This window comes from Podarcis erhardii (genome assembly GCF_964252035.2).
Source record: "Podarcis erhardii genome assembly, chromosome: 6".
Lineage (NCBI taxonomy): Eukaryota > Metazoa > Chordata > Lepidosauria > Squamata > Lacertidae > Podarcis > Podarcis erhardii.
The window spans coordinates 34,209,940-34,228,603 of NC_138510.1; the positions used below are offsets into that span (position 1 = coordinate 34,209,940).

The 18,664-nt window shown below is 46.1% G+C and overlaps 1 long non-coding RNA gene across 1 annotated transcript; it reads left to right on the forward strand.

Moving 5' to 3' along the window:
• The first annotated feature begins 782 nt into the window (after nucleotides 1-782).
• Nucleotides 783-18,571, forward strand: LOC309344561. Its single transcript, XR_014157769.1, has 3 exons — nucleotides 783-1,646; nucleotides 16,477-16,524; nucleotides 17,527-18,571. It is a non-coding gene; the product is annotated as an uncharacterized lncRNA (long non-coding RNA).
• The last annotated feature ends 93 nt before the right edge of the window (nucleotides 18,572-18,664 follow it).

The following is an 18,664-nucleotide window of genomic DNA, read 5'->3' on the forward strand; positions in this document are numbered from 1 at the left end:
AAGGGGCCAGCAAGAGATAGATGTAAGTGGGCAACGTAACCATGAAAGTATTTTGACACCATAGCTAAACCTGGAGGTGTTGCATGCTCAGAGGTAGTAGCAGTCCATAACTGTGACTAACTCCAGTGGGAGAAGATGACAGATGGCCATGAAGGAATTCAACAGGACCAGCAGTCAGTAATACCCTCTGTAGAAGTCAGTGGCTTTCAGACTGTAGTCTGAGCCCTGAGATTCCTTGAAAGTTTACCCAGAACCCCTCAATGAGAAGATCAATGCATGGCTGATAAGATTCCTTCAGAGACAGTTTACTAACTGCTACCAATCTCCCACACGAATACACAGCAGCAGGAGCATGTTTGGGGCATTTACACAGGGCAGGGATGGGAAGCCTGTGGTCCTTCAGATGTTGGTAGCCATCAGTCACAGCCAGCATGGTGAAAAGTCATGGATTATGGGAGCTGTAGTCCAACAACATCTGGAGGACTACAAGTTCCCCAGCCTTGATGCGGCACCAAGGAGGCCCTTCAAGTCTGGCTTCCACTTGGTCTGAACTGTCTATGTGTCTTAAAACAAGCTCCAGATGACCTTAGAAATGCTATGTGGTTTACTGACAGGCAATTTCTTGTGAAAAACATTCATTGAAATAGAGAAGTTTTGAAAACTTAAAGTCAAATAACAAGATGGGTATTAGAAGGAAAATCTGTATTAGAATTCCTATTGGGTGGGTTGTGGGAGGCATATAAACTTTCTGTTTAGGGCTTAAAGATAAACCCACTCAGATGTTGCCCAGTAATCAGTATTCAGAGACAAGTTGCCTCTGATTCTGGTGTATAGCTGTCATGAAAAATAGCTATTAATCTCCATGAATTTGCCTAATCTCACTTTAACTAGATGGCCATTCTAGGCATGAGTCTATGTATATGTAGTTAAGTCCCTGGCACAAGTAGGGTCAAAGAGAGAGAGATTTAAAAGACTCTTAAGTACCATAAATCTCTTGGGAGCAGAGCAAGCAAGTTCTGGTGACCAGCTCAGTTGAGTTGATTTAAGCCTCCAGTTTAATGGTTGCTTCTGTGCATACTTTTTTTTTTTAATGTAGCTTTTCATTTAGCTCTACCATCTCTGCTCATTTGCCAAAGCAGCTGTGCACGCAGTAGGGGGTCAGTGGTGTTCCAATTAAAGGGACCTGGGGGGGTGGGATAGGGAGAACAAAGCCATGTGCCGAGCTTCACTTGCTAGCCTTCTAGATTTCCACCATGAGCCCTTGCAGGGCAGAAGCATTCCATATCAGAGTTCCAGGCCACTCGAGAGTGACAGCTGGCTGGCTTGTGTCAGACTCTTGGGCACTTGGGTATCTGGGGTTTAAAATAGCAGTTCTCTGAGGCCATACAATAGCAAGGGCTTATATGGGCTCTGGGGAGGGGAAGAAAAGAGTTGCACAAGAGGCTTCAGCTGACACTGCCAAAATAGCAGCAAAGCTTAGCATTCCAAGCTGTTCCCTGCTGGCATTTCTCCAATCAGGCACCCGGCCCGGGGGTGGCAGCCTGGGGTGGAGTGGCCTTGTTAAAGCCTCACTCTTTTTAGTTGCATTTCTCAGACACTGCCCTTGTCTCCACTGGAAGGACTCTCACCTGTTGTCTGCACAAGAGGTAAGGGATTCAAGCTTAGATAGCATTCCTCATTCTGAAGTTAGCCAGGGCATAGGATATACCTGGGAATTGTCTGTATGAAACCTTGTGGGAGAGAGGATATTAATTGATATTGGACAAAATCCTTTCCTCCCCCCTCCCATTCTCAATGGGGGCACAGTTTCTGAGCCCCCCACATACTTACTGGTTTCAAACACCCATAGCAAATAATTCCTTGTAGAGAAGCTACCCTCTGCTCTACATCAGGATGGAGAAAGAAAGAATTGAGCCCTGCATGCAAATATGCCGTTGGAAGGTGATGGAATGCAAAACAAGAAATGCATCAGTTCATGCATAAAATACATATGGAAAGCACAGGGATGAGCAGGGGACAGAATTCAGGAGATAGAACTAGAAGTATAATAGAGTTATTCAGGGCAAAACTGGTTTGCCTAATGGCACATTTACAAAAAGAAAATCTAAAGTATGGCGGGTATCAGTGTAGCATCTAGACAATGACTAGATCTGTGTTTTGGGTTTTGTTTTGCAAAGCAGAGTGTAAAAAGCACCTCTGGTGGAATTTTGTAGACCACTCAGCACACAGTTTGAGCAGGGGGAGCTCATAGTTGTAGCAGAAATGTATATGTATTCTGAATCATCCTCAGGTTTCCTTAAAGTCCTTTGCATAGTGCAAAACTATGTTATGAATGCAGTTTGTAACCTTACTGAATTAGGCTTCATTTTTAACTAAACAGTTTGGCATTTATAATTGGAGCTGCATTAGATAAAAGAAAAGTTACTGTTCTTTTCATTAAATCTTATTGTGGTTTCAATTTTTTGCAAATTCATATTTTGTTCATTGTGGTTCACAGCTGATAACTTGTTTAATTCTTTGTGGGTAAAAATTGCCAGCTGAGTGTAAACATATGTGGTCTTCTAGGAGTTTTGCTTTATTAAAATAGTTGGGTCTAAAGTGAGATCTGAAGTTTTATCAAAACGTTATGCAATATGGATTCACCTGGTCCTCCTGCCTGGAATCTGAACCTGTGGAAAGAATTCCTACATGCTTTAGGGCTACAATCCTACACACATTTACAAGGGAGTCAGCCTCAATGAACACAGAGGGACTGACTGCAGAGTAAACGTGTATAAGATTGCACTGCTTAATAGATGCTGGATGCATTTCTTAGCACCTGGTGAGAGGATAGGGTATCTGAGAGATTGAAATGCCTAGAAAGATAATGAGGGGGCATCTGCTTGTGGCAGCTCAAAGGAAACTAAGGAGGGAATAGAGTCATACCACCCAAGACTATAGAAGCTAACAACAAATACCTTACCTTTAAAACCCATAATTCAGGGATGGGGAAGATGTGGCTCTCTCCAGATGTTATTAGATTCCAATTCCCATCAGTATGAGTCAGCTTTGTTAATAGCCTGTGTCACAGACTCCTTTTATAATCTTGACTGCATGACTCTCTTGAATTCACCCCTCCATCTAGAGCATGGGTGGGGAACCAGCAATCCTCCAGATGTTTCCAGACTACAACTCCCATCATTCCTAATCATTGGCCTTTCTGGCTGGGGCTGATGAGAGTTGGAGTCCAACAAGAACAACATCTGGAGTGCTGCTAGTTCTCCATCCCTGATCTAGACAGTGAAGTGTCCAATTTTTTATCTGTAGATCCTGGTTCATCATTGTTAAAGTTAGCCTGGTCTTGGAGTAGGGATGCTTGAGAATTTCATTGGGTCTGCATTTATAAGCAAACTAGCCTGATTTGCACATTCTGGATCAATCTACATTTTGCAAAACTCTCTCTCTGTGTGTGTGTGTGTGTGTGTGTGTGTGTGTATTCTTTCCTCAATAATGTTGCAGACAAGCCAGCATTTGCTGTGAAGCCAATGTTATCACCACTCTATGGAGGAATAAGGATCTCTGTTTGCAGTAGTCTCTCATGTAATATACAGGATATTTGAATATACATGTAAGATTCAAACATGCGCAAGACTCCCAAGACAAGTTGTGATTTAGATGTTATTGCAACTTTTCTCCCTTTATCTTTCGCAAAATCATTTTGTGAACGGAGGCAGTGGGATCCTTGATTCTGCTATCATACAGCTGTTGTACATGGCTCAAATAATACATGCTTTGATGCTCTGTCCCTAGGCAGAAAAGAGAAACATGGAGGTATGGCAGGGAACAGATGGCCTGACACATGGGAGTTATTTGTAGCGCTGGGCAGAACCTCCCTACCAAACCCCTCCAGTTTCACTTAGTTTGGGGATTTGCTTCAAACCTGAAATGGGCAGGCTGGATTTGCTGAGAGCTTTTGCCGAGACTCAGGAATGTTTTGAGCAGCCAAGACTCCTGGGCAAGGTCCGGGCAAGGCTCACACTGATGTACAGTGTCAGGTGGAAACATGCAGCCCAGGAAGAACCTGGCTTTAAACATGAAACTCAGGGGGAAAATGGCTTGGGAATCTACTGAGGATTATGGAGGCCTCTATTTTAGTGATGGATACAAAGCTTGGAATCCAGGCTTAATGAATTGTTCTTGGAATGGAAGGGAACCAAGAGATTCCTTAAAGGCAAGTTTCCATGCCCATCACCCTTTGATATCTCAGTCTTTTGTAAACATAACAGCACTTATAGAGGAGGTTACAAGCAAAGGTTGCAGTGATGGCATCAGAACAGAAAATATTATGGTGGGCACAAAAGGGGGGAATCAGATTGCTACAGGGAGGCAATCCTCAAGCCATCTTTAGTCTTGCAAGTGGAACAATGCATAGATGAGGTGACACCCTTAAAACCACAAAGCCTAAGCTGCAAAATGAAATTAGGATTCACTCATCCCTCATCCTCTCTTGTCATTGTGCATGAATTTAGTGTCCATGACAGGTTTAAAGCCACATTTATGCCACAAATTCCATGAATCTCCAAATATGTTCTTTGGGCCAAAGTTCACAGTGCAAACCCTTATCTTTATATATTTCTACTCCAGTATAATTGATTGAAGATCAGAAAGGAAAAGCATTCTGACTATTTGAAAAACACCTTTCCTTGAAGTACAGAAAAGAGGGTTGGGTGGGGTCAAGCTGTGGGTCAAGCAGGGGTGGAGGAAGGGGGTGTAGTGGGGGCGGTCCACCCCGGGTGTCACCACTGAGGGGGGTGACAAACTGCCAGTCGGCACTCACCTTGGGTCCTGAAGCATGCCTGAGCCACGCGTCTCTCCTGTGAGTGACGTGGTGGCTTGGGCGCCTGCAGGCTCTGCGCTGCCCAAAGGTCCGCCAGCTGCCTCCCCCCAACTGTAGGGTGGCTGAGTGGGAGGAGGCAGGCAGACTCCTCGGAGGCCCCATGGAGCATCTTGCCCCGGCTGGCCCCGCCCCACGGGTGGCCCCCACACAGGGCACACACAGGGCATCGGCTTGCTCCACCGCTGGTGTCAAGGGCAGATACTTGCCACCCTCACCCCATGTTAGTACTGTCTGTGGTTAGCTAGGAGATAAGTGTCCTCACATTCATATCTCAGGTGTAAACCAACTTTATGGTGAATGAAGTCATTTGCACTGGGTTTACAGAAGTCTGTGCAATGCACCATCTCAGGATTTATTATCCCTTGAAGTTGTATGTCTGAACTGACTCCGATGAAATGCACTGCTGATGTTCCACCTGCAGTGTTTGACCTTCAGGTCCCTACTTGAGGTTGAGATCATCAGCTGATCAGCTTGCATGTATGAGCCAGCCCTTATAAACAAGCCCACACTTTTGGGGATGTTGCTGTTCATGTCTTGGGCTAAATGCATGAATGGGGACCAGGTCTGTGCTTCCAGACCCCACCCATCATACACTCCCACCCCCTCGACATTTGTGCAGGTGTGATATCTGCTAAGGAGATACCTATATATGCACAGACAGCTGAAATAAGTGTAGGTTTCCATACACTCCATAGCCCTGGGTGATCAGGATTCCTGATCACATGGCAGTCTTGCACAGACATCTCTTTTGTAAACATTGTATTGAACATGTGGTTGTCCAGGAAGCAGGGTGCACAGCAGCAGCAATGGGGTCTGGAGAGGTCGATGTGGTCCTACTCTCCACCCATGCCCTACATATAAACATCATTGTCTGCTGTGGCCCTCAGCATCAATGTAAAGTTGTCTACCTTACAAGGTTATTGTAATGATTGCTAAGGTAATATGTTGACAATAATTTTTATTAGTTTTCAATTACAATAATCCAATGGTAGCCTTATTATAACAATGAAAAATTATAATACAATTACTAATCCCAATCATTCAGATGCCAATTTATATAATTTAGGTGGCCTCCTGCGTGCTAGAATTGATGGCTTGATGATTTACTTTGTTTCTGTGTTCCAAAACCTTATTTGTCTCAATGACATTCCATTCAAAATAACAATCCCTTATACAACAACTGCAATATTAACAACATCCATTCATCTTGACACATTAAATGATTTATAAATCTATAGGTGAACCATTCAAAGTATATCCTTATTCCTCCTGTGTGTGACAATTATTCTGTCTGTGGTGTTCTTTCTGTCCTTGTAAAATTGTTTCCCAGCTGTTGCTACTCTCCAGATTGCTAAGGTAATATGAAGCACATATGAGAAAAAATACTAGGGATGGCTACACTATTTACTGCCTTTTCTCTGCATTCAACAGGACTAGAAACATTATTTTAAAACAGATATTAAATGGAAAGTTGAACAAGTCCCCTACCCCAGCTATGACCTTGCTTCTCAGCTCTATCAAAAGTAAACCCAAAGGACATGGCCCAGTCAAAGATATGTGCTCTCTGGGCTTGAAAGTTAAGTACAAGCTTAAATCTCTCCCTCCGAAACCAGTGGGGCTGAAAAGTGCTTAACTTGGGTTAGACTGTGGCCAATGTCCTTACCTAGTTGATTTGGCTTTTAGATATTTAAACCCTCTCCCCGCCCTCTGCTTTCTGTAGTTGCCATTTTCTAAAGGTGGAGTCGTAGCAGATGTGGTTAAAGCCTTAATAGCATCCTTGGAGATTGCCTAAAGAATATCTGTTAGGTCAGGAACTGAGATTATCACTTTTAGTTTAAGGTCCTTGTTTTTTAAAAACCAAAACCCCAACCTGTAACTTGTTTGGGTTCCTTGATATAGAGAAAAACACAATTGAAAAAGACACACACACAAAAAAAGACAGATAAATGGATATATATCTGTATAGCTATATATATCTATATAGCTATGAAATTATCCCAATCACTTTCGCCTTTGAAGATGTGTAAGGAAGAAAAGAGCAAATGAATTTACCCTTCATAAAAGGGAACAGCAGGAAAGGGGATAACCTCAGAACCTTCCACTCCAGATTTTTTTTTATATTTCCTTATCTTTGTGACACTCTTCACATATCTCTTACTTCCCTTGAAACAGGCCTAATTCTCAACACTGTGTACCCTGCTCTATCTCACATTGGGCTTGCTCTTGGTTATCAGTGTTGGGTGATGCTGTTGCTAATCTCTTGCCACCTATTTTAGGAGAATTTTGTTGCTAAGCAACAGAGCCATGGAAGAGAATGGAGGCTCCACTGTAGTGGTATATCAGCAAGTCAACATTTCCAAATCTGAGCCAAGACGGAACAGCTTCCAGCAAGAAACTGTGACTTTTAGGCATAGATGGCGCTGCTGTTTTCCTGAAAGCTTAATCATTCCACTTCTTGCATGTCGAGGTCCCCAGGCCACCCCTCAAATAAAACACAATTCACACAGAATTTTTGTTTAAGGTTTAAAATACATAAATGTGAGTGGTTGCTTAGGCATTGGTTACGACTATCTGGCCTCGCCCAGGGACAAAACTGACTTCCGGATTCCAGAGAAAGCCAGTAAGGGAAAACAATATTGGGGAGAAAATGGAGCTGAGCCCCAGGCCCTCACCTCTCCCTGCATGCTCCCAGGGGCTTGCAAGGCCCAAGCCCCAGACCAGGGATTTGGACGAAAGCATGGCGAGCCCCTGGAATTCCTTTAACGGAATTCCCTTGCAGCAGCAGCATTGGAGGGGCAGGCACAGCCAATCCTTACCCCTCCACCAACCAAATTTTTAACCAATGCCTAACCGCAACCTTAAAAGTTGTGACGATTTGCTATGCAGTAGGCAAAAACCAAATGGCACCAGCCAATCAGCCAAATGGACAAAATTCCTACCAGGCCCTTGCCCCAATGGCAGGCGACCCCATGACAGGTATAGCAAGGTCAACGCACAAGCCCTAAAATAAGGTAGGGCGGGCGGGTGATCCGGTGGACACAGCGAAAAAGAAAGCTCAATGCTGCGTGCCCTGAATATAATACCTTTGGTCCAACCCACAAAATTGGCAACATCAAATTTACCCGAGCAACCCAAACAGCCCAATCACTGCCTATGGCCATCTAGACAATCCTGCCCAGCAACAGAGGGGTAGCCTGTCAGCCCCCACCACAACACATGCTCTCCATGAATGAGAACACGCGTTGTCAGTAACTTTTTGTCTCCAAAGACGTCATGATGTAATGACTATGTACAGAGTACACTAGAAGTGAGCAAAAACCAACCACTTTTCTAGTTCAACTATATATTACTTGAGGTCCAAGAAGCTTTTACGGCCTTCAAGCTCATGTGAGAATGCTGAAAATTTCCCTCCCTCCTTCCTTCCTTCCTTCCTTCCTTCCTTCCTTCCTTCCTTCCACATCAACAGAAGCATTTCATAAACGGTCACCTAAGACAAAATTAAGTCTTCTTTCCTGGTTTCTGGATTCCTTATATAGGTATTGCACCAGTCACTCAATGAAAGGTGATAAATATTGCTGCACACCACTCCAAACTCTGAGTAATGCGAGATTCCATTGGTTCCAGGTACTTACCCAGAGTTTGTGTTTCCTTTGAAATGAGATACAGTGGAAATTGTGGTGCCCTTATGATATATGGTTTATTTACACATATGAAATATACTCAGAGTCGCAAAGTGATTTCATGCTCTTTATTCAGCTCATAGTGGTGAGGAGGAATGAATGAATGTCCCCTCAAAGTATCTGCTTTATATACATTATTTACACAATGGGCTGCACATGATTGGCTAATTCCAGGATTCTACTGTAGGCCAATCAGGTTGTGGATTCACTTCTATCTGGAGCATGATTGGGTGGTTCCTGCTAACCAATCATACTGCTGCATTGTTCTAGGACCAATCAGACTGCTGCATTCTGAATCCTATTGTTCTAGGACCAATCAGACTGCTGCCTTTTGGAGCCTATTGTTCTAGGACCAATCAGACTGCTGCAGTTTGGATCCTATTCAACTCAGTACATAACACCCCTCCCCTCTAAGTTCCAGTCCTGCCCGGAAGGTCGCATTCATAGTCCTCAAGGTACGCCGGTGGCCTACGTGTGCGTTGCGGCCTGGGGTGTTCCCTGGTCCGGGGTTCAGGTTCTGGCTCGTGTTCCAAGGATGGGGCTGTTTGGTCTGGCGCAACCGGCTCGCTCAGTCGTGGTTCTGGTTCCGGTGTCCTTTCGGCCTCGCGGGTCCTCTCTGTATTTACTGATTCTGCCTCTCCTGCTTGCCCCTGCTGCTCTATGGGCCTCACTGCCCCACTGTTCCCTTGGGACTCCTCTGACCTGTCCTCCTCCTCCTGGTTTTCTCCTGGGAATCGTCGCCGTATCTGGTCGCAGTGGCGGCGCCAGCATTGCCCCCCATCTGTTAGCACCTCGTACGACACGGGGCCCGTGACCCTGGTGACTGTGGCAGGTACCCATGCAGGGCCTGCCCCAAAATTCTTTGCGTACACTGGGTCCTGGGCCTCGAAGGTCCGGGGGTTCCTGCCTTCCCCCACCACTACCTCATCCTGAGCTCTATCGGGGTGAAGGCGGTCCAATCTGATTGCAAGGCGCCGACCCATTAGTAGTTCAGCGGGGCTCCGGCCAGTCGTTGAGCTGGGGGTGCTGTGCTGTGCTAGAAGGAATGTGGCAAGGCGGTACTCCCAATCCCCTTGCGTCATGCGGCGAAGGGTGTCCTTGGTGGTCCGCACCATGCGTTCTGCTTGGCCATTGGTGGCAGGGTGGAATGGCGCCGAACGGATGTGGCGGATGGCGTTCTGCACTGTGAAGGTTTGAAATTCTCCTGATGTAAATGCAGTCCCGTTGTCTGAGACGAGAGTGTCAGGGAGCCCGTGGGTTGCAAACAGCCTGCGTAGTACCCGGATGGCTGCGGACGTAGAAGTGGACGGTACCAGTGCGACTTCCAGCCATTTGGTGTAGGAGTCCACCACTATGAAGAATGTTTTCCCCTGAAAGGGGCCAGCGAAGTCCACATGCAGGCGTGACCATGGTGCTCGGGCGGACTCCCAGGACTGGACTGGGGCCCTTGGGGGATCTGGGCGGGATTCCTGGCAGGCCTGGCAGTGTTTGACCCAGGCCTCTATCTCTCCGTCGATCCCCGGCCACCACACATAACTCCTGGCAAGGGCCTTCATTCTTACTACCCCTGGGTGTGTCTCGTGTAGGGCTGTGAGGACCCTTTTGCGGAGGGGCTGGGGAACAACGACCCTGCTTCCCCATAACAGGCACCCCTTGTGGGCTGACAGTTCATGTTTGCGGGTTGTGTAGCCGGCGAATTCTGGCCCGGGGCTGCGGCTGGGCCATCCCCTCCACACCCAGTCCAGGACCCGGGAGATGACCCTATCTTTCTTGGAATGGTGTGCAACTTCTTGTGCCTGAATGGGGCGGTCAGGAAGCAGCTCCAGGCTCATAACCTCTTGTGCAGGTGCTGGGTCGGGGCCTGTTTCCGGTAGTGGTAGCCTGCTGAGGGCGTCTGCATGGCCCATCGCCTTTCCAGGGCGGTGAATCAGTGCATACTGGTAGCTGGCAAGGAAAATTGACCACCTGAGGACGCGAGGAGACAGCACTTGGGGGGTCTGCTTTTCGGGGGCAAACAAGCCAAGCAACGGCTTGTGGTCAGTCACCACGGTGAAGGGCCGCCCGTACAAGAAATCATGGAATTTTTTTACTCCCTTCACGATTGCCAGACCCTCCTTGTCGATTTGCGAGTAGTTCCGCTCGGTTTCGTTGAGTGTCTGGGAAAAGTATGCTACCGGTACCTCTCTTCCATCCGGGAGTTGGTGTCCCAGGACAGCGCCGATGCCATAGGGCGAGGCGTCGCATGCTAGCACCACCGGCAGCCTCTCGTCGAAGTGTGCCAAGACCGAGTTTGAGACAAGCAAGTCCTTGACTGCCTGGAATGCGGCCTCCTGGCGCTGGCCCCACACCCAAGGGGCCCGCTTGTCCAGGAGTCTGTGTAGGGGCTCCGCTACCGCCGCCTTGTGGGGAAGGAAGGAATGGTAAAAGTTCAATAATCCCAAGAAGGCCTGAAGTTCAGTCTTGTTCTTGGGCGCTGGGGCATCACAAATGGCCCGTACCTTGTCCCCAGTCGGGTGAACCCCTTCTGCATCCACCATAAATCCCAGAAAGTCCACTTGAGGCACTCCTAGTAGACATTTTTCCCGCTTCACCTTGAGACCCGCCATCTGGAAACGGTGCAGAACAGTGCGGAGGCGGTCCTCAAACTCCTCTGGTGTGGGCCCGGCAATCAACACATCATCAAAGAAGGGGGTGACACCAGGAATCCCTTTAAGGAGAGAGTCCATTAGATTCTGGAATATGCCTGGTGCCACGCTGACCCCGAATTGCAGCCGCTTTACCCTGAACGCTCCTCTGTGCGTCACAATCGTCTGTGCCTCTGCTGTGGCCTCATCTACTGGCAGCTGTTGATATGCTTGGGCCAAGTCCAGCTTGCCAAAAATTTTCGACCCAGCCAGGGTGGCAAGGACATGGCTGACCACTGGCACTGGGTATGCATGGGCCATGAGGGCCTTGTTTATGGTACATTTGTAGTCTGCGCAGATGCGGACCGAACCATTAGGCTTGACGGGTGTGACGATTGGGGTTTCCCAGGGGGCATTAGGCACCGGCTCCAGCACTCCTTGCTCCACGAGTCGGTCCAATTCCTCGTCTATACGGGGTTTCAGGGCGAATGGGACCCGGCGGGCCTTGAGCCTGACTGGTCGTACTGCGGGGTCAAGCTGTAGAGCAATGGGGGGGCCCGTATACTGTCCCAATTTCCCATCGAAAACCCCCGGAAACTCCTTGCATATGGCGTCCACGTCCACTTGTAAGCTCATGTGGTTCACCCCGGTGATGGCTAGTCCCAGTGGTCCAAACCATGCCAACCCCAGTAAGCTAATGTAGGGGCCCTTGACCACAAGCAAGTCCAGTTGCCGCGTCCGCCCTCGGTATTGCACCCTGAAGGTCCCCACCCCCATTGTGGGGACCTTACGTTTCTGGAAGTCCCGGAGGGTGAATGGGGCCGGCCTGAGTTTGGGACCCCCAGTAGGACACAGTTTCCTTAAGGTCCTTGCCGAGATTATGGATAGAGTTGAACCCGTGTCAAGCTCCATGCGGCATGGGGCCCCCTCTATCTGTACCTCTACATAAATTTTCTCTACGTTGGGGTGGGGCAACTGGTATACCTGGAAGTCTGTGAGCTCCGTCGAGTTGCCTTGGTGCGTTGGGCCCCGGGACCTGGGGCTCTTGGATTGGTCATCTGATGCCTGGCTTCGGGTGGGCCGAGCCCGACACACCCGGGCGATGTGTCCCAATTTTCTGCACTGCCTGCACTCTGCGTTGCGGAAACGGCAGGTCCTCCTCTCGTGACTTTCTCCACAGCTTGCGCAGTTCCCTCCTTCTCGTCGAGGCAGCTGTGGTATGTGGGCTGCTTGAGTGCGCTGCTGTACTCGGTGCACCTCCTCCCTGTCGGATCCCGAGTCGTTGGTGAGGTCTTCGTGGTGGACCCTCGGTTGGGACGGCTGGCTCAGCCGTGCCTCTTGCGTCGACCTCTCAGCAGCTTCCGTTGCCAGGGCCTCCTCCAGAGCGACCTGGAACGTTAGGTTCTTCTTAGCGTAGAGGCGTCGTTGCAGCTTCTCATCCTTCAGGCCACCGACGAGGCGGTCACGAAGCATGTTCTCCAGCTCTGAGAAGTTGCAGAACCGGGCAGCTTGGCGGAGAGAGGTCACAAACCCAGTTATGGTTTCCCCAGGGGCTTGCCGCTTTGCGTAGAAGGCATTTCGACAAGCCACCACTGAGGGCTGTGGCGAAAAGTGCCCCTTCAGCTGTTCCATTATTGTTTTGTATGGAACAGTAGCGACGTCTTCAGGCGCAAGGAGAGCCCGGGCGATTTCAAATGTCTCCTCTCCGCAGACGCTGAAGAATATTGCCCTCTTCTTGGCGTCTTCTTCATCGGTGACCCCTTTGGCTTCTAGGAGGAAGGTGAAACGGGAGGCGTACGCTTCCCAGTCTCCAGATGCTGGGTTGAATGGCGAGAAGCTGCTGTCAGTTGCCATTCTGAGTTCCTTGTGTCCCGGAGCTGAAGCCTGGATACACGGTGCGAGGCAGCGGTGCGGCAGGTGGCGGTGCTGCGGTGCTGTGTGTGGCAGTCAGCTCAGCGGGATCCCATCCTCGTCGCCAGTGAAATATACTCAGAGTCGCAAAGTGATTTCATGCTCTTTATTCAGCTCATAGTGGTGAGGAGGAATGAATGAATGTCCCCTCAAAGTATCTGCTTTATATACATTATTTACACAATGGGCTGCACATGATTGGCTAATTCCAGGATTCTACTGTAGGCCAATCAGGTTGTGGATTCACTTCTATCTGGAGCATGATTGGGTGGTTCCTGCTAACCAATCATACTGCTGCATTGTTCTAGGACCAATCAGACTGCTGCATTCTGAATCCTATTGTTCTAGGACCAATCAGACTGCTGCCTTTTGGAGCCTATTGTTCTAGGACCAATCAGACTGCTGCAGTTTGGATCCTATTCAACTCAGTACATAACAACATATATACAACCTGAGCCTATGATGGAGGGGTTCACAGCATTAACACCCCATAGTGTTTCTTCCCCTATAGCCACAGCCTTGGATTCAACCAAAAATCAATCAGGCATCTCCCCCCCCCCCCCCAGTCTGCTTCCTTGCTTCTAGCTCTTGTCACTCAACACTCCTGTCTCCTCTCTGGCCTTTCTCTTTCTAACTAACAGTGAACTGAAAGACTCCCAGTCCTCATTGCTGCACAAAGATAGCGTGCAAGGAGTCTGGGGATAGTGGACATGATGAGGAAAGGCATACAAAATGGAAATAATTAAGACTAGGTCATTTGTTTTTGCCTTTATTTTGTGGAGTAATTAGATTTTGGTTTTTTTAATCACTGTACATATTTTACAATCAAAAGTGCCCAGTAATTTGGGATGGCTCAGCTTGAAACATGTTTTGGACATGATTTGCAGAAGTCTCAAGCCTTGTTCTGGTAGCAATGTCCTGGTGGTACTCTTCCAAGTTCTTGAGGGTGCATGAATCACCGTCAAATCACTGTGGCTGTATCCATGGATGGGCTGGTCACACATTATTACATCATGTCAGCTATGCATGTGACATAAAGGTATTTAAATTTTTGTCACGTGAAGCAGCCCCAGGACATGCTGAAAATATACACACTTCTGATATCTCAATATTAAAGTGTGTCCCACAAGACAAGGGTGGACAGAGGGTAGTTTGGCAAGTACTCCCAGACCTCTGTGTGTTCTGCAGTGGAATTGCAAGGATTTCTGACTCTCACTTGTTTAGCAGTAGTTTTGGGGTAGCCAGGAGTAGAATTTTGTGTAGAAAAGCTACCGTATGTACTCCATTCATTTCTGATACTCAAAACAAATTCCTGGGCTCAGAGTTTTTAAATTTGAAGTGCATGTTTTTTGCACCAGGCTCCAGCTGGCAGATGTTGGGGTTCTACTAAAATTAAATAAAATAATGTCTTGCAAGGTTTAAGTCTTTTCATTCTTGCTCTTTAAATGAAGATGGTTTCTAGAAATGCTTAATGAGGTGTGTCTGCGATTCAGGGTTTCCCAAACTTCTAAGTTCATTGATCCATTGATGAGCTTATAAAGCTCTCATCAACCCTCAACCTGAATTCTGAGAAATGTACTGTACATACATACATACATACATACATACATACATACTTGGATTTGCGTGCTGCCTTTCCACAGTCCAAACAATGCTCAATATGGCTTACAGCATTAAAAAAACCACATAACTACAGCATATCAAAAGGAGTCATAAACAATAAAGGAAAAATAAAAAACACACAACCAAAACTGAACATTTTCCACATAAATCACAAGATCTACAATAAAGATACAAAAATTCAACAGCAACAGCAGCATCAACCCCCTAAGCCCCCAAGACAACACCCTATTTATTAAGTGAAATAAAATAAAGAAATATCAATATATAGTAAACATTGATTAATCACCCATCACCATGATGATGGTTTTTTTTTTTAAATAATGCTGTTATTTTTTACCTATGTCATTTTAAAGTGTGATATTAATACTGTATTCTTAGTTTTAGATTTTAGATTTATGTGGAAATTGTTTTCCATTTGCTTGTGTATTTTATTATGTAGTTTATTCATTGTTTATGACTTCTGTAATTATGTAAATCTTGCCATGTTGTAAGCCGCCTTGATCATTGTTTTTAACTGTGGAAAGGTGGCATACAAATAAAATTATGATGATGATGATGATGATGATGACCATTACAAGGAGTAATGAAATGTAAAAAATAAGGAGGTAAAGCAAGTGAAAACAATAATGACAAACAATAAAACTACATGGTCTGAGAGTACTGTTGCATTGTGGAATCATTGTAATAAATACAGTGGCTCTTCATTGACAAGGGAGGCACACTGTCCATGTCCATGCTGTTCCCCTTGATTTTTCAAATCCCTAAATCCTAATTAAATTTGTAAACTTATTTCCCACCCAATGGTTCTTTCCAACCCTTAGATCTTCATTTATCCCCTGGACAGTCCCCTCAACCTCAGGGGGTCGGTACTGACTTCTTTGGGAAACCCTGATGTAAATAGACCACGTAGGAGCATAAGGTGGTAGAATAAGGTATTGCCTCGTGCGCAGCAATTTTTATCTGCCAAATGTGGAAGGGTATGAATTACCCACTGCAGTGAAGGAGCAGAAGCCTTGTAATCTGGTGAACTGGGTTCGCTTCCCCGCTCCTCCACATGCAGCTGCTGGGTGACCTTGGGCTAGTCACACTTCTCTGAAGTCTCTCAGCCCCACTCACCTCACAGAGTGTTTGTTGTGGGGGAGGAAGGGAAAGGAGAATGTTAGCCACTCTGAGACTCCTTTGGGTAGTGATAAAGCAGGATATCAAATCCAAACTCTTCTTAGCTCAGTGACATGTTTTGCATGCAGAAGGCCCCAGCTACAAGCCCTGGCATCTTCAGATACGGCTGGGAAAGATTCCTGTCCGAAACCCTGGTGAGCCACTGCCAGTCTGTGTAGGTAATGCTGAGTTTGATGAGCTAGATGGACCAATGCAGAACAGAGTTTCCTGCGTTCCTCAGACCTCTAGATCTGTACTAAATCTGTGTTGTTAATTTCAGCAAACACTGCAATATGTGTGTGTGTGTGTGTGCGCGCGCGCGTGTGTGCCATGGGAATGTTGGTGAAATACCATACGTAATGTCTGGATTTTCCATGGGATTTCCAAGGCTGAGGGTGTCCTAGTTGTTGGGTTTTTTAAAAAAAAATATGGCAACCCTAGACAGCAATCCTGGTGCAAGTTGCAATGGAACTTACTTGGATAGTATCAGTATTGTAAAAAGACACACCTTCAGCTAGTTCTCCAAGAGCATCATAGCTATTTAAAATAGCTGCCTGTGATTCCTATTTAAGTATCACTGCTTCTTTTCTATATTAAATTACAGGTAACTGAAAATGTCAGACACTGAAGAGATCATTGAGGAATATGAAGAGTAAGTACTAGATTCTTCAATGTTTTCCTTTCCCATCTATATGCAGAAATATGTCTTGCTTTTCTGTCACTCACATTGATTTATGTGGCTGTGTGGTCATTCAGATATGCCATTCCTATATTTCTACAATCTGGTCCAGAGGGGAGAGAAATCACAACATGAAATCATTCTGAATGATTAGGGTGCTGATCCATAGCAAATATTTTATTTATCTTCCCCTCTGATGTTTAGGTAGTGAGTGCTGCTGTGTAAAGAGCTAAAATGCTACTATCTACATACAAGGAGGTTGCATTTGGGGAAACCATTCTTTAGGAAAAAGCTCGGAAGGGGGAAACCCCTGAAAGAGGCCAATAAGAACTGAGCATGCTCAATGTTTTCGGAATGCTGACTGACTCTTGGGAGGAGAACTTTAAAATGGGGCTGGAGAATGGAATGGAGTGGCTGGAATCTTGAACACCAGGACTGCATACTGCAATATTTTGTTCCAGGTCATTAGATAATAGCAATTGATAAACCTAACATTTATGCATTTGTGTAATACTTTTTTTTTAAGTGCTAGTGAACGAGCCCCCCTCCCTTTTAGCTTGTGATCTTTGGATGAAGGGTGGTATAGAAATTCAATAGAAATAATAATAATAATAATAATAATAATAATAATAATAATAGGAGGGAGTGAAGAGCAGCATCAGAATTTTTTTTTGGGGGGGAGTGAATATCAGCATGGGAATAATAATAATAATAATAATAATAATAATAATAATAATAATTTATATCCTGCCCATCTGGCTGGGTTTCCCCAGTCACTCTGAGCGGCTCCCAATAGAATGTTAAAAACACGACAAACACATCCAACATTAAAAACTTCCCTAAACAGGGCTGCCTTCAGATGTCTTCTAAAAGTCAGATAGTTGTTTATTTCCTTGACGTCTGATGGGAGGGCATTCCACAGGGCAGGCACCACCACCAGGAAGGCCCTCTGCTCTCTAACCTCATTTATTTCAGTGAGGGAACCGCCAGAAGGCTTTGGAGCTGGACCTCAGTGTCTAGGCTGAACGATGGAGGTGGAGACGCTCCTTCAGGTATACTGGATATAAAAACACACCCTTAATGAAGTAGAGCAGCGGAAGTGCCAATTTCTAATTCACTTCAGGCACCACAAATATCTGGGGCCAGCCTTCTTGATAATTCTAGTATTTCTCATAAAGCACTTAGAGGGTTTGTTACAAGCAAGTGGTATATAAATTTTATCAGAAAATGAAGTGTTGAGAAGGGATTCCAAACCCCAGAGGTAAGGGTCTCACTAGGCTTCTTCCGAAATTAAAAGAGAATCTGGGTCTCTGAGGATTCTTGGGACCTTCACGTAGGAAAGCTGTCCCAAGCATAGAATGACAGACTATTGGGATTTAAAGATTTTGGATACCGGAAGAAATGTAGATACAGTACTTAATTAGCAACCAGTAAGAGCCATACAGCTATAAATTCCTGGGAGGTATAGATGGCTTGTGACTTGGTTATGTCTGTAATTTTGGAAATTCTTCCTACCTTTTTTGATCCCGTTACTCCCACTCAAACAGACTTTCTCAGTTTTCTACGCTCCCATAGCTCACTCATCAGCTTCTTGTTTTCCAACTGCAAGGACTAACCCAAGAGAGAGCACTGAAAAATGCTCTTTCACAGCCTGCCACATTCCTGCTCTGGCATTTTTATCAACACCTGTTCCAGTTACTTGAGCTGCATCTCCAGCTGATGCACAACATGAAGTCATGCCTAAGCCTGTCGTATAGGCAACCTGCTCCTTCCAGTCCTCTCCCCGAAAAATAAGCTGGCCCTAGATCTGCATGTCACTTCACTTAAATGTAACCAACTGTCCCTTAATACAGCAAGCTTTTAATTGCATGAGGTGGGGTGTGAGATGGCCCCAGGTATCTGCTTATCTATTCCAGGGGTTTGGAAATACATGTGAACTCTTGCCACCATATGGGCAGAATCCACTCAGCAAACAAAAAACAAAAACCCTGATTGTGGAACAAAGAAAAGTGTCTTATTCCGGCATGAAATTTTGTGCGACATGACTCTTCTCCGCTGTTTCTGCTGTAACAGGTTGGCATAAATTGTAAGTTGGTTGTAGTGCATTCTTCCA